This window comes from Triturus cristatus, chromosome 5_2 (genome assembly GCF_964204655.1).
Source record: "Triturus cristatus chromosome 5_2, aTriCri1.1, whole genome shotgun sequence".
Lineage (NCBI taxonomy): Eukaryota > Metazoa > Chordata > Amphibia > Caudata > Salamandridae > Triturus > Triturus cristatus.
The window spans coordinates 574,815,337-574,828,067 of NC_140588.1; the positions used below are offsets into that span (position 1 = coordinate 574,815,337).

Genomic DNA, 12,731 nt, shown 5'->3' on the forward strand with positions numbered 1-12,731 from the left:
GCATTTTCCTCTGCCTTCCTCACCCTCCCAGTGCCCTTCCTTAACAGTCCCAATTCACGTCTCAGCTGTGGGGTCTGCTGCTACTCTGCACTTAGCATGGATGCTTCCCAAAGCAATGCAGTGCCACCTACGCAGAGCCCCTGCTTAGAGAAATACACCTCCTATGTCTTTTCCCACTGAAGGGAGCAGGAGGAAGTACTTGCTTCCTGGGGAACATGGGCCTGCCACTGGAATTTGTTAACCCGCCTCTTGCGGATTTCTCCCCTTTCTTTGATTTACACCTGCAGGCTCTCCCTTGCCATCGGAGCAGGATCTGCTGATGCAGGTCCGGCTGGATCAAATGTGCAAAGGCTTGTCCCCAGGCCTCGGGAAAAAATTGAGCAGAGATTCCCGCCTCCGCCTCCGCCTCCTCTTGCCTTCCGAACGGGCTTCCAAACGGGCAATGCCCTGACGGGTCCCCCACGCCCCATCCTGCCCATGCCCACACCCCTGTATATGAGGGTGACCCATGTCCCTCACCCTCCATGCTCGAACGGAAGACACGTGTGTCCTGAAGGGAGCGCCAGACAGGCATTTCTCCGGCCAGGCAGACCCCTGCAGCACCCGTTAGGCTCCAAAGCCTGTACATTCCCAAGATGCCACTGGTCACTATGCAAATCAGACAGCCCTGGCCACACCCTCTCCGCCGCTGGGCTCTGCTGCTTTCGGTACGTGCAGCTCAGCTTTTTCTTACCCTGAACCAGACTTCCGTTTCAGCAAAAAGGTGGGTTGCAGTGGGTCCGGGATGCCATTTGGAGACAAAGCCTGCGGCCCTGTCAAAGATGACTTCCTGCCGCACACCATGTGGTCAGAAGCCTACGAAAAGAAGCGCACCTCGGAATACAGAATCTCACTTCCTCAAGAGCCTTGCACAAGAGATTTTCCTCCCGCCGAGGAAAGCAACTCAAAGGGAACCTTGCGAAAATCAAATTAGGAGCCAGATTGCGGGATGCTAGGCAAACTGTTTGTCAGAAAAGCAAATTCATTTTGAGAAGCCCTGACCTGCGGGAAGGAAAAGCATTCAAGGGCAGAAGAAGGACTGTTCCCTGACCGGGAATCGAACCCGGGCCGCGGCAGTGAAAGCGCCGAATCCTAACCACTAGACCACCAGGGAACCCAGAGCCATACAGCAAAAGTTCCTACACTGCTCTCCTAGTGACAAAGCTCATGGGGGCTGAAAGCATATTTTATTCTACAGCGAATATGAATCAGAACTTGAAAAAACACTCATGATTCCACCAGACTGTTTGTCACTTCCAAGCACAGGCCATCCCCTCCCCCGTGCTACTGAACCGACGAATTCCTGTACAATCGGGATCCCCGGGAAATCACAAGAGGGACACCTAGTGGCCGCTGATAGCTCAAAGACAGCTGGTACACCTTCTCACACCTACCTCGTTATTCAGCTTGCTGGAAGAATACATTGCGAATGACCGATTCAAGAGTGCAAGGGAGAAGAGTGCTCCAAAGTAGATGTATACATCGCAGCCGGGTTTTCCAGCAATTTACCTTTCTGATGAGCTGGTACTGCACTTTACGCCCACATAGAGCACCTGACTGGGTGGGGGACTGCGTGCGCATGAAGGTGGCTGAGGGCAATGGGAGCAAAGCAACCTGGGACACAGGGGACCCAGCCCCTTTCCTCTGCTTTCGTCTATAGGTCGGGGTGCCTTTTTAAGGACCTTCGATTAAAAAAAGCTGTGCTGCGTGGACAAATTACGCACGTCTACGTCTTAGAGGGATCTTCCCTGACCGGGAATCGAACCCGGGCCGCGGCGGTGAAAGCGCCGAATCCTAGCCACTAGACCACCAGGGAGGAGATGCTCTTGTGAGCCTGCCTTGCTCACTTCCTTATTGTGACTAAGCTAACTCCACTGTATAGATTGCCCATAAAGTACGAGTGGGGAAAAGTTAGGTGTCACACAGTGTGTTTGTCATAAGCAATTACCTTTATCCTCCTGCAAAAGCCTTTTTACTCTGCAATCACCTCTTGCTGGACAGCCTGCGCTGGAGCAGCCAGCATGAAAAGGGAGCTGAGTAAGGCAGGGCCTAGGGTCTCACCAGGGTGGCCGAGTGGTTAAGGCGTTGGACTTAAGATCCAATGGACAGTTGTCCGCATGGGTTCGAGCCCCATCCCTGGTATGGGTTTTCAGCGGGTGTGTAGGAACTTGCAGATGCTTTTTTAAAGCATTTTCCTCTGCCCTCCTCACCCTCCCAGTGCCCTTCCTTAACAGTCCCAATTCACGTCTCAGCTGTGGGGTCTGCTGCTACTCTGCACTTAGCATGGATGCTTCCCAAAGCAATGCAGTGCCACCTACGCAGAGCCCCTGCTTAGAGAAATACACCTCCTATGTCTTTTCCCACTGAAGGGAGCAGGAGGAAGTACTTGCTTCCTGGGGAACATGGGCCTGCCACTGGAATTTGTTAACCCGCCTCTTGCGGATTTCTCCCCTTTCTTTGATTTACACCTGCAGGCTCTCCCTTGCCATCGGAGCAGGATCTGCTGATGCAGGCCCGGCTGGATCAAATGTGCAAAGGCTTGTCCCCAGGCCTCGGGAAAAAATTGAGCAGAGATTCCCGCCTCCGCCTCCGCCTCCTCTTGCCTTCCGAACGGGCTTCCAAACGGGCAATGCCCTGACGGGTCCCCCACGCCCCATCCTGCCCATGCCCACACCCCTGTATATGAGGGTGACCCATGTCCCTCACCCTCCATGCTCGAACGGAAGACACGTGTGTCCTGAGGGGAGCGCCAGACAGGCATTTCTCCGGCCAGGCAGACCCCTGCAGCACCCGTTAGGCTCCAAAGCCTGTACATTCCCAAGATGCCACTGGTCACTATGCAAATCAGACAGCCCTGGCCACACCCTCTCCGCCGCTGGGCTCTGCTGCTTTCGGTACGTGCAGCTCAGCTTTTTCTTACCCTGAACCAGACTTCCGTTTCAGCAAAAAGGTGGGTTGCAGTGGGTCCGGGATGCCATTTGGAGACAAAGCCTGCGGCCCTGTCAAAGATGACTTCCTGCCGCACACCATGTGGTCAGAAGCCTACGAAAAGAAGCGCACCTCGGAATACAGAATCTCACTTCCTCAAGAGCCTTGCACAAGAGATTTTCCTCCCGCCGAGGAAAGCAACTCAAAGGGAACCTTGCGAAAATCAAATTAGGAGCCAGATTGCGGGATGCTAGGCAAACTGTTTGTCAGAAAAGCAAATTCATTTTGAGAAGCCCTGACCTGCGGGAAGGAAAAGCATTCAAGGGCAGAAGAAGGACTGTTCCCTGACCGGGAATCGAACCCGGGCCGCAGCGGTGAGAGCGCCGAATCCTAACCACTAGACCACCAGGGAACCCAGAGCCATACAGCAAAAGTTCCTACACTGCTCTCCTAGTGACAAAGCTCATGGGGGCTGAAAGCATATTTTATTCTACAGCGAATATGAATCAGAACTTGAAAAAACACTCATGATTCCACCAGACTGTTTGTCACTTCCAAGCACAGGCCATCCCCTCCCCCGTGCTACTGAACCGACGAATTCCTGTACAATCGGGATCCCCGGGAAATCACAAGAGGGACACCTAGTGGCCGCTGATAGCTCAAAGACAGCTGGTACACCTTCTCACACCTACCTCGTTATTCAGCTTGCTGGAAGAATACATTGCGAATGACCGATTCAAGAGTGCAAGGGAGAAGAGTGCTCCAAAGTAGATGTATACATCGCAGCCGGGTTTTCCAGCAATTTACCTTTCTGATGAGCTGGTACTGCACTTTACGCCCACATAGAGCACCTGACTGGGTGGGGGACTGCGTGCGCATGAAGGTGGCTGAGGGCAATGGGAGCAAAGCAACCTGGGACACAGGGGACCCAGCCCCTTTCCTCTGCTTTCGTCTATAGGTCGGGGTGCCTTTTTAAGGACCTTCGATTAAAAAAAGCTGAGCTGCGTGGACAAATTACGCACGTCTACGTCTTAGAGGGATCTTCCCTGACCGGGAATCGAACCCGGGCCGCGGCGGTGAAAGCGCCGAATCCTAGCCACTAGACCACCAGGGAGGAGATGCTCTTGTGAGCCTGCCTTGCTCACTTCCTTATTGTGACTAAGCTAACTCCACTGTATAGATTGCCCATAAAGTACGAGTGGGGAAAAGTTAGGTGTCACACAGTGTGTTTGTCATAAGCAATTACCTTTATCCTCCTGCAAAAGCCTTTTTACTCTGCAATCACCTCTTGCTGGACAGCCTGCGCTGGAGCAGCCAGCATGAAAAGGGAGCTGAGTAAGGCAGGGCCTAGGGTCTCACCAGGGTGGCCGAGTGGTTAAGGCGTTGGACTTAAGATCCAATGGACAGTTGTCCGCATGGGTTCGAGCCCCATCCCTGGTATGGGTTTTCAGCGGGTGTGTAGGAACTTGCAGATGCTTTTTTAAAGCATTTTCCTCTGCCCTCCTCACCCTCCCAGTGCCCTTCCTTAACAGTCCCAATTCACGTCTCAGCTGTGGGGTCTGCTGCTACTCTGCACTTAGCATGGATGCTTCCCAAAGCAATGCAGTGCCACCTACGCAGAGCCCCTGCTTAGAGAAATACACCTCCTATGTCTTTTCCCACTGAAGGGAGCAGGAGGAAGTACTTGCTTCCTGGGGAACATGGGCCTGCCACTGGAATTTGTTAACCCGCCTCTTGCGGATTTCTCCCCTTTCTTTGATTTACACCTGCAGGCTCTCCCTTGCCATCGGAGCAGGATCTGCTGATGCAGGCCCGGCTGGATCAAATGTGCAAAGGCTTGTCCCCAGGCCTCGGGAAAAAATTGAGCAGAGATTCCCGCCTCCGCCTCCGCCTCCTCTTGCCTTCCGAACGGGCTTCCAAACGGGCAATGCCCTGACGGGTCCCCCACGCCCCATCCTGCCCATGCCCACACCCCTGTATATGAGGGTGACCCATGTCCCTCACCCTCCATGCTCGAACGGAAGACACGTGTGTCCAGAGGGGAGCGCCAGAGAGGCATTTCTCCGGCCAGGCGGACCCCTGCAGCACCCGTTTGGCTCCAAAGCCTGTACATTCCCAAGATGCCACTGGTCACTATGCAAATCAGACAGCCCTGGCCACACCCTCTCCGCCGCTGGGCTCTGCTGCTTTCGGTACGTGCAGCTCAGCTTTTTCTTACCCTGAACCAGACTTCCGTTTCAGCAAAAAGGTGGGTTGCAGTGGGTCCGGGATGCCATTTGGAGACAAAGCCTGCGGCCCTGTCAAAGATGACTTCCTGCCGCACACCATGTGGTCAGAAGCCTACGAAAAGAAGCGCACCTCGGAATACAGAATCTCACTTCCTCAAGAGCCTTGCACAAGAGATTTTCCTCCCGCCGAGGAAAGCAACTCAAAGGGAACCTTGCGAAAATCAAATTAGGAGCCAGATTGCGGGATGCTAGGCAAACTGTTTGTCAGAAAAGCAAATTCATTTTGAGAAGCCCTGACCTGCGGGAAGGAAAAGCATTCAAGGGCAGAAGAAGGACTGTTCCCTGACCGGGAATCGAACCCGGGCCGCAGCGGTGAGAGCGCCGAATCCTAACCACTAGACCACCAGGGAACCCAGAGCCATACAGCAAAAGTTCCTACACTGCTCTCCTAGTGACAAAGCTCATGGGGGCTGAAAGCATATTTTATTCTACAGCGAATATGAATCAGAACTTGAAAAAACACTCATGATTCCACCAGACTGTTTGTCACTTCCAAGCACAGGCCATCCCCTCCCCCGTGCTACTGAACCGACGAATTCCTGTACAATCGGGATCCCCGGGAAATCACAAGAGGGACACCTAGTGGCCGCTGATAGCTCAAAGACAGCTGGTACACCTTCTCACACCTACCTCGTTATTCAGCTTGCTGGAAGAATACATTGCGAATGACCGATTCAAGAGTGCAAGGGAGAAGAGTGCTCCAAAGTAGATGTATACATCGCAGCCGGGTTTTCCAGCAATTTACCTTTCTGATGAGCTGGTACTGCACTTTACGCCCACATAGAGCACCTGACTGGGTGGGGGACTGCGTGCGCATGAAGGTGGCTGAGGGCAATGGGAGCAAAGCAACCTGGGACACAGGGGACCCAGCCCCTTTCCTCTGCTTTCGTCTATAGGTCGGGGTGCCTTTTTAAGGACCTTCGATTAAAAAAAGCTGAGCTGCGTGGACAAATTACGCACGTCTACGTCTTAGAGGGATCTTCCCTGACCGGGAATCGAACCCGGGCCGCGGCGGTGAAAGCGCCGAATCCTAGCCACTAGACCACCAGGGAGGAGATGCTCTTGTGAGCCTGCCTTGCTCACTTCCTTATTGTGACTAAGCTAACTCCACTGTATAGATTGCCCATAAAGTACGAGTGGGGAAAAGTTAGGTGTCACACAGTGTGTTTGTCATAAGCAATTACCTTTATCCTCCTGCAAAAGCCTTTTTACTCTGCAATCACCTCTTGCTGGACAGCCTGCGCTGGAGCAGCCAGCATGAAAAGGGAGCTGAGTAAGGCAGGGCCTAGGGTCTCACCAGGGTGGCCGAGTGGTTAAGGCGTTGGACTTAAGATCCAATGGACAGTTGTCCGCATGGGTTCGAGCCCCATCCCTGGTATGGGTTTTCAGCGGGTGTGTAGGAACTTGCAGATGCTTTTTTAAAGCATTTTCCTCTGCCCTCCTCACCCTCCCAGTGCCCTTCCTTAACAGTCCCAATTCACGTCTCAGCTGTGGGGTCTGCTGCTACTCTGCACTTAGCATGGATGCTTCCCAAAGCAATGCAGTGCCACCTACGCAGAGCCCCTGCTTAGAGAAATACACCTCCTATGTCTTTTCCCACTGAAGGGAGCAGGAGGAAGTACTTGCTTCCTGGGGAACATGGGCCTGCCACTGGAATTTGTTAACCCGCCTCTTGCGGATTTCTCCCCTTTCTTTGATTTACACCTGCAGGCTCTCCCTTGCCATCGGAGCAGGATCTGCTGATGCAGGCCCGGCTGGATCAAATGTGCAAAGGCTTGTCCCCAGGCCTCGGGAAAAAATTGAGCAGAGATTCCCGCCTCCGCCTCCGCCTCCTCTTGCCTTCCGAACGGGCTTCCAAACGGGCAATGCCCTGACGGGTCCCCCACGCCCCATCCTGCCCATGCCCACACCCCTGTATATGAGGGTGACCCATGTCCCTCACCCTCCATGCTCGAACGGAAGACACGTGTGTCCTGAGGGGAGCGCCAGACAGGCATTTCTCCGGCCAGGCAGACCCCTGCAGCACCCGTTAGGCTCCAAAGCCTGTACATTCCCAAGATGCCACTGGTCACTATGCAAATCAGACAGCCCTGGCCACACCCTCTCCGCCGCTGGGCTCTGCTGCTTTCGGTACGTGCAGCTCAGCTTTTTCTTACCCTGAACCAGACTTCCGTTTCAGCAAAAAGGTGGGTTGCAGTGGGTCCGGGATGCCATTTGGAGACAAAGCCTGCGGCCCTGTCAAAGATGACTTCCTGCCGCACACCATGTGGTCAGAAGCCTACGAAAAGAAGCGCACCTCGGAATACAGAATCTCACTTCCTCAAGAGCCTTGCACAAGAGATTTTCCTCCCGCCGAGGAAAGCAACTCAAAGGGAACCTTGCGAAAATCAAATTAGGAGCCAGATTGCGGGATGCTAGGCAAACTGTTTGTCAGAAAAGCAAATTCATTTTGAGAAGCCCTGACCTGCGGGAAGGAAAAGCATTCAAGGGCAGAAGAAGGACTGTTCCCTGACCGGGAATCGAACCCGGGCCGCGGCGGTGAGAGCGCCGAATCCTAACCACTAGACCACCAGGGAACCCAGAGCCATACAGCAAAAGTTCCTACACTGCTCTCCTAGTGACAAAGCTCATGGGGGCTGAAAGCATATTTTATTCTACAGCGAATATGAATCAGAACTTGAAAAAACACTCATGATTCCACCAGACTGTTTGTCACTTCCAAGCACAGGCCATCCCCTCCCCCGTGCTACTGAACCGACGAATTCCTGTACAATCGGGATCCCCGGGAAATCACAAGAGGGACACCTAGTGGCCGCTGATAGCTCAAAGACAGCTGGTACACCTTCTCACACCTACCTCGTTATTCAGCTTGCTGGAAGAATACATTGCGAATGACCGATTCAAGAGTGCAAGGGAGAAGAGTGCTCCAAAGTAGATGTATACATCGCAGCCGGGTTTTCCAGCAATTTACCTTTCTGATGAGCTGGTACTGCACTTTACGCCCACATAGAGCACCTGACTGGGTGGGGGACTGCGTGCGCATGAAGGTGGCTGAGGGCAATGGGAGCAAAGCAACCTGGGACACAGGGGACCCAGCCCCTTTCCTCTGCTTTCGTCTATAGGTCGGGGTGCCTTTTTAAGGACCTTCGATTAAAAAAAGCTGAGCTGCGTGGACAAATTACGCACGTCTACGTCTTAGAGGGATCTTCCCTGACCGGGAATCGAACCCGGGCCGCGGCGGTGAAAGCGCCGAATCCTAGCCACTAGACCACCAGGGAGGAGATGCTCTTGTGAGCCTGCCTTGCTCACTTCCTTATTGTGACTAAGCTAACTCCACTGTATAGATTGCCCATAAAGTACGAGTGGGGAAAAGTTAGGTGTCACACAGTGTGTTTGTCATAAGCAATTACCTTTATCCTCCTGCAAAAGCCTTTTTACTCTGCAATCACCTCTTGCTGGACAGCCTGCGCTGGAGCAGCCAGCATGAAAAGGGAGCTGAGTAAGGCAGGGCCTAGGGTCTCACCAGGGTAGCCGAGTGGTTAAGGCGTTGGACTTAAGATCCAATGGACAGTTGTCCGCATGGGTTCGAGCCCCATCCCTGGTATGGGTTTTCAGCGGGTGTGTAGGAACTTGCAGATGCTTTTTTAAAGCATTTTCCTCTGCCCTCCTCACCCTCCCAGTGCCCTTCCTTAACAGTCCCAATTCACGTCTCAGCTGTGGGGTCTGCTGCTACTCTGCACTTAGCATGGATGCTTCCCAAAGCAATGCAGTGCCACCTACGCAGAGCCCCTGCTTAGAGAAATACACCTCCTATGTCTTTTCCCACTGAAGGGAGCAGGAGGAAGTACTTGCTTCCTGGGGAACATGGGCCTGCCACTGGAATTTGTTAACCCGCCTCTTGCGGATTTCTCCCCTTTTTTTGATTTACACCTGCAGGCTCTCCCTTGCCATCGGAGCAGGATCTGCTGATGCAGGCCCGGCTGGATCAAATGTGCAAAGGCTTGTCCCCAGGCCTCGGGAAAAAATTGAGCAGAGATTCCCGCCTCCGCCTCCGCCTCCTCTTGCCTTCCGAACGGGCTTCCAAACGGGCAATGCCCTGACGGGTCCCCCACGCCCCATCCTGCCCATGCCCACACCCCTGTATATGAGGGTGACCCATGTCCCTCACCCTCCATGCTCGAACGGAAGACACGTGTGTCCTGAGGGGAGCGCCAGACAGGCATTTCTCCGGCCAGGCAGACCCCTGCAGCACCCGTTAGGCTCCAAAGCCTGTACATTCCCAAGATGCCACTGGTCACTATGCAAATCAGACAGCCCTGGCCACACCCTCTCCGCCGCTGGGCTCTGCTGCTTTCGGTACGTGCAGCTCAGCTTTTTCTTACCCTGAACCAGACTTCCGTTTCAGCAAAAAGGTGGGTTGCAGTGGGTCCGGGATGCCATTTGGAGACAAAGCCTGCGGCCCTGTCAAAGATGACTTCCTGCCGCACACCATGTGGTCAGAAGCCTACGAAAAGAAGCGCACCTCGGAATACAGAATCTCACTTCCTCAAGAGCCTTGCACAAGAGATTTTCCTCCCGCCGAGGAAAGCAACTCAAAGGGAACCTTGCGAAAATCAAATTAGGAGCCAGATTGCGGGATGCTAGGCAAACTGTTTGTCAGAAAAGCAAATTCATTTTGAGAAGCCCTGACCTGCGGGAAGGAAAAGCATTCAAGGGCAGAAGAAGGACTGTTCCCTGACCGGGAATCGAACCCGGGCCGCGGCGGTGAGAGCGCCGAATCCTAACCACTAGACCACCAGGGAACCCAGAGCCATACAGCAAAAGTTCCTACACTGCTCTCCTAGTGACAAAGCTCATGGGGGCTGAAAGCATATTTTATTCTACAGCGAATATGAATCAGAACTTGAAAAAACACTCATGATTCCACCAGACTGTTTGTCACTTCCAAGCACAGGCCATCCCCTCCCCCGTGCTACTGAACCGACGAATTCCTGTACAATCGGGATCCCCGGGAAATCACAAGAGGGACACCTAGTGGCCGCTGATAGCTCAAAGACAGCTGGTACACCTTCTCACACCTACCTCGTTATTCAGCTTGCTGGAAGAATACATTGCGAATGACCGATTCAAGAGTGCAAGGGAGAAGAGTGCTCCAAAGTAGATGTATACATCGCAGCCGGGTTTTCCAGCAATTTACCTTTCTGATGAGCTGGTACTGCACTTTACGCCCACATAGAGCACCTGACTGGGTGGGGGACTGCGTGCGCATGAAGGTGGCTGAGGGCAATGGGAGCAAAGCAACCTGGGACACAGGGGACCCAGCCCCTTTCCTCTGCTTTCGTCTATAGGTCGGGGTGCCTTTTTAAGGACCTTCGATTAAAAAAAGCTGAGCTGCGTGGACAAATTACGCACGTCTACGTCTTAGAGGGATCTTCCCTGACCGGGAATCGAACCCGGGCCGCGGCGGTGAAAGCGCCGAATCCTAGCCACTAGACCACCAGGGAGGAGATGCTCTTGTGAGCCTGCCTTGCTCACTTCCTTATTGTGACTAAGCTAACTCCACTGTATAGATTGCCCATAAAGTACGAGTGGGGAAAAGTTAGGTGTCACACAGTGTGTTTGTCATAAGCAATTACCTTTATCCTCCTGCAAAAGCCTTTTTACTCTGCAATCACCTCTTGCTGGACAGCCTGCGCTGGAGCAGCCAGCATGAAAAGGGAGCTGAGTAAGGCAGGGCCTAGGGTCTCACCAGGGTGGCCGAGTGGTTAAGGCGTTGGACTTAAGATCCAATGGACAGTTGTCCGCATGGGTTCGAGCCCCATCCCTGGTATGGGTTTTCAGCGGGTGTGTAGGAACTTGCAGATGCTTTTTTAAAGCATTTTCCTCTGCCCTCCTCACCCTCCCAGTGCCCTTCCTTAACAGTCCCAATTCACGTCTCAGCTGTGGGGTCTGCTGCTACTCTGCACTTAGCATGGATGCTTCCCAAAGCAATGCAGTGCCACCTACGCAGAGCCCCTGCTTAGAGAAATACACCTCCTATGTCTTTTCCCACTGAAGGGAGCAGGAGGAAGTACTTGCTTCCTGGGGAACATGGGCCTGCCACTGGAATTTGTTAACCCGCCTCTTGCGGATTTCTCCCCTTTCTTTGATTTACACCTGCAGGCTCTCCCTTGCCATCGGAGCAGGATCTGCTGATGCAGGCCCGGCTGGATCAAATGTGCAAAGGCTTGTCCCCAGGCCTCGGGAAAAAATTGAGCAGAGATTCCCGCCTCCGCCTCCTCTTGCCTTCCGAACGGGCTTCCAAACGGGCAATGCCCTGACGGGTCCCCCACGCCCCATCCTGCCCATGCCCACACCCCTGTATATGAGGGTGACCCATGTCCCTCACCCTCCATGCTCGAACGGAAGACACGTGTGTCCTGAGGGGAGCGCCAGACAGGCATTTCTCCGGCCAGGCAGACCCCTGCAGCACCCGTTAGGCTCCAAAGCCTGTACATTCCCAAGATGCCACTGGTCACTATGCAAATCAGACAGCCCTGGCCACACCCTCTCCGCCGCTGGGCTCTGCTGCTTTCGGTACGTGCAGCTCAGCTTTTTCTTACCCTGAACCAGACTTCCGTTTCAGCAAAAAGGTGGGTTGCAGTGGGTCCGGGATGCCATTTGGAGACAAAGCCTGCGGCCCTGTCAAAGATGACTTCCTGCCGCACACCATGTGGTCAGAAGCCTACGAAAAGAAGCGCACCTCGGAATACAGAATCTCACTTCCTCAAGAGCCTTGCACAAGAGATTTTCCTCCCGCCGAGGAAAGCAACTCAAAGGGAACCTTGCGAAAATCAAATTAGGAGCCAGATTGCGGGATGCTAGGCAAACTGTTTGTCAGAAAAGCAAATTCATTTTGAGAAGCCCTGACCTGCGGGAAGGAAAAGCATTCAAGGGCAGAAGAAGGACTGTTCCCTGACCGGGAATCGAACCCGGGCCGCAGCGGTGAGAGCGCCGAATCCTAACCACTAGACCACCAGGGAACCCAGAGCCATACAGCAAAAGTTCCTACACTGCTCTCCTAGTGACAAAGCTCATGGGGGCTGAAAGCATATTTTATTCTACAGCGAATATGAATCAGAACTTGAAAAAACACTCATGATTCCACCAGACTGTTTGTCACTTCCAAGCACAGGCCATCCCCTCCCCCGTGCTACTGAACCGACGAATTCCTGTACAATCGGGATCCCCGGGAAATCACAAGAGGGACACCTAGTGGCCGCTGATAGCTCAAAGACAGCTGGTACACCTTCTCACACCTACCTCGTTATTCAGCTTGCTGGAAGAATACATTGCGAATGACCGATTCAAGAGTGCAAGGGAGAAGAGTGCTCCAAAGTAGATGTATACATCGCAGCCGGGTTTTCCAGCAATTTACCTTTCTGATGAGCTGGTACTGCACTTTACGCCCACATAGAGCACCTGACTGGGTGGGGG

The 12,731-nt window shown here is 53.5% G+C and overlaps 7 non-coding genes across 7 annotated transcripts; all 7 read right to left on the minus strand.

Annotated features, from left to right (window-relative positions):
* Positions 1-1,783: 1,783 nt before the first annotated feature.
* TRNAE-UUC (transfer RNA glutamic acid (anticodon UUC)) lies at positions 1,784-1,855 on the minus strand. Its single transcript has one exon. It is a non-coding gene; the product is annotated as a tRNA-Glu (tRNA).
* A 2,154-nt stretch (positions 1,856-4,009) lies between these two features.
* On the minus strand, positions 4,010-4,081 carry TRNAE-UUC (transfer RNA glutamic acid (anticodon UUC)). Its single transcript has one exon. It is a non-coding gene; the product is annotated as a tRNA-Glu (tRNA).
* Positions 4,082-6,235: 2,154 nt separating this feature from the next.
* TRNAE-UUC (transfer RNA glutamic acid (anticodon UUC)) lies at positions 6,236-6,307 on the minus strand. The gene has a single exon. It is a non-coding gene; the product is annotated as a tRNA-Glu (tRNA).
* Positions 6,308-7,759: 1,452 nt separating this feature from the next.
* On the minus strand, positions 7,760-7,831 carry TRNAE-CUC (transfer RNA glutamic acid (anticodon CUC)). The gene has a single exon. It is a non-coding gene; the product is annotated as a tRNA-Glu (tRNA).
* A 630-nt stretch (positions 7,832-8,461) lies between these two features.
* Positions 8,462-8,533, minus strand: TRNAE-UUC (transfer RNA glutamic acid (anticodon UUC)). The gene has a single exon. It is a non-coding gene; the product is annotated as a tRNA-Glu (tRNA).
* A 1,452-nt stretch (positions 8,534-9,985) lies between these two features.
* On the minus strand, positions 9,986-10,057 carry TRNAE-CUC (transfer RNA glutamic acid (anticodon CUC)). The gene has a single exon. It is a non-coding gene; the product is annotated as a tRNA-Glu (tRNA).
* Positions 10,058-10,687: 630 nt separating this feature from the next.
* Positions 10,688-10,759, minus strand: TRNAE-UUC (transfer RNA glutamic acid (anticodon UUC)). The gene has a single exon. It is a non-coding gene; the product is annotated as a tRNA-Glu (tRNA).
* Positions 10,760-12,731: the final 1,972 nt, after the last annotated feature.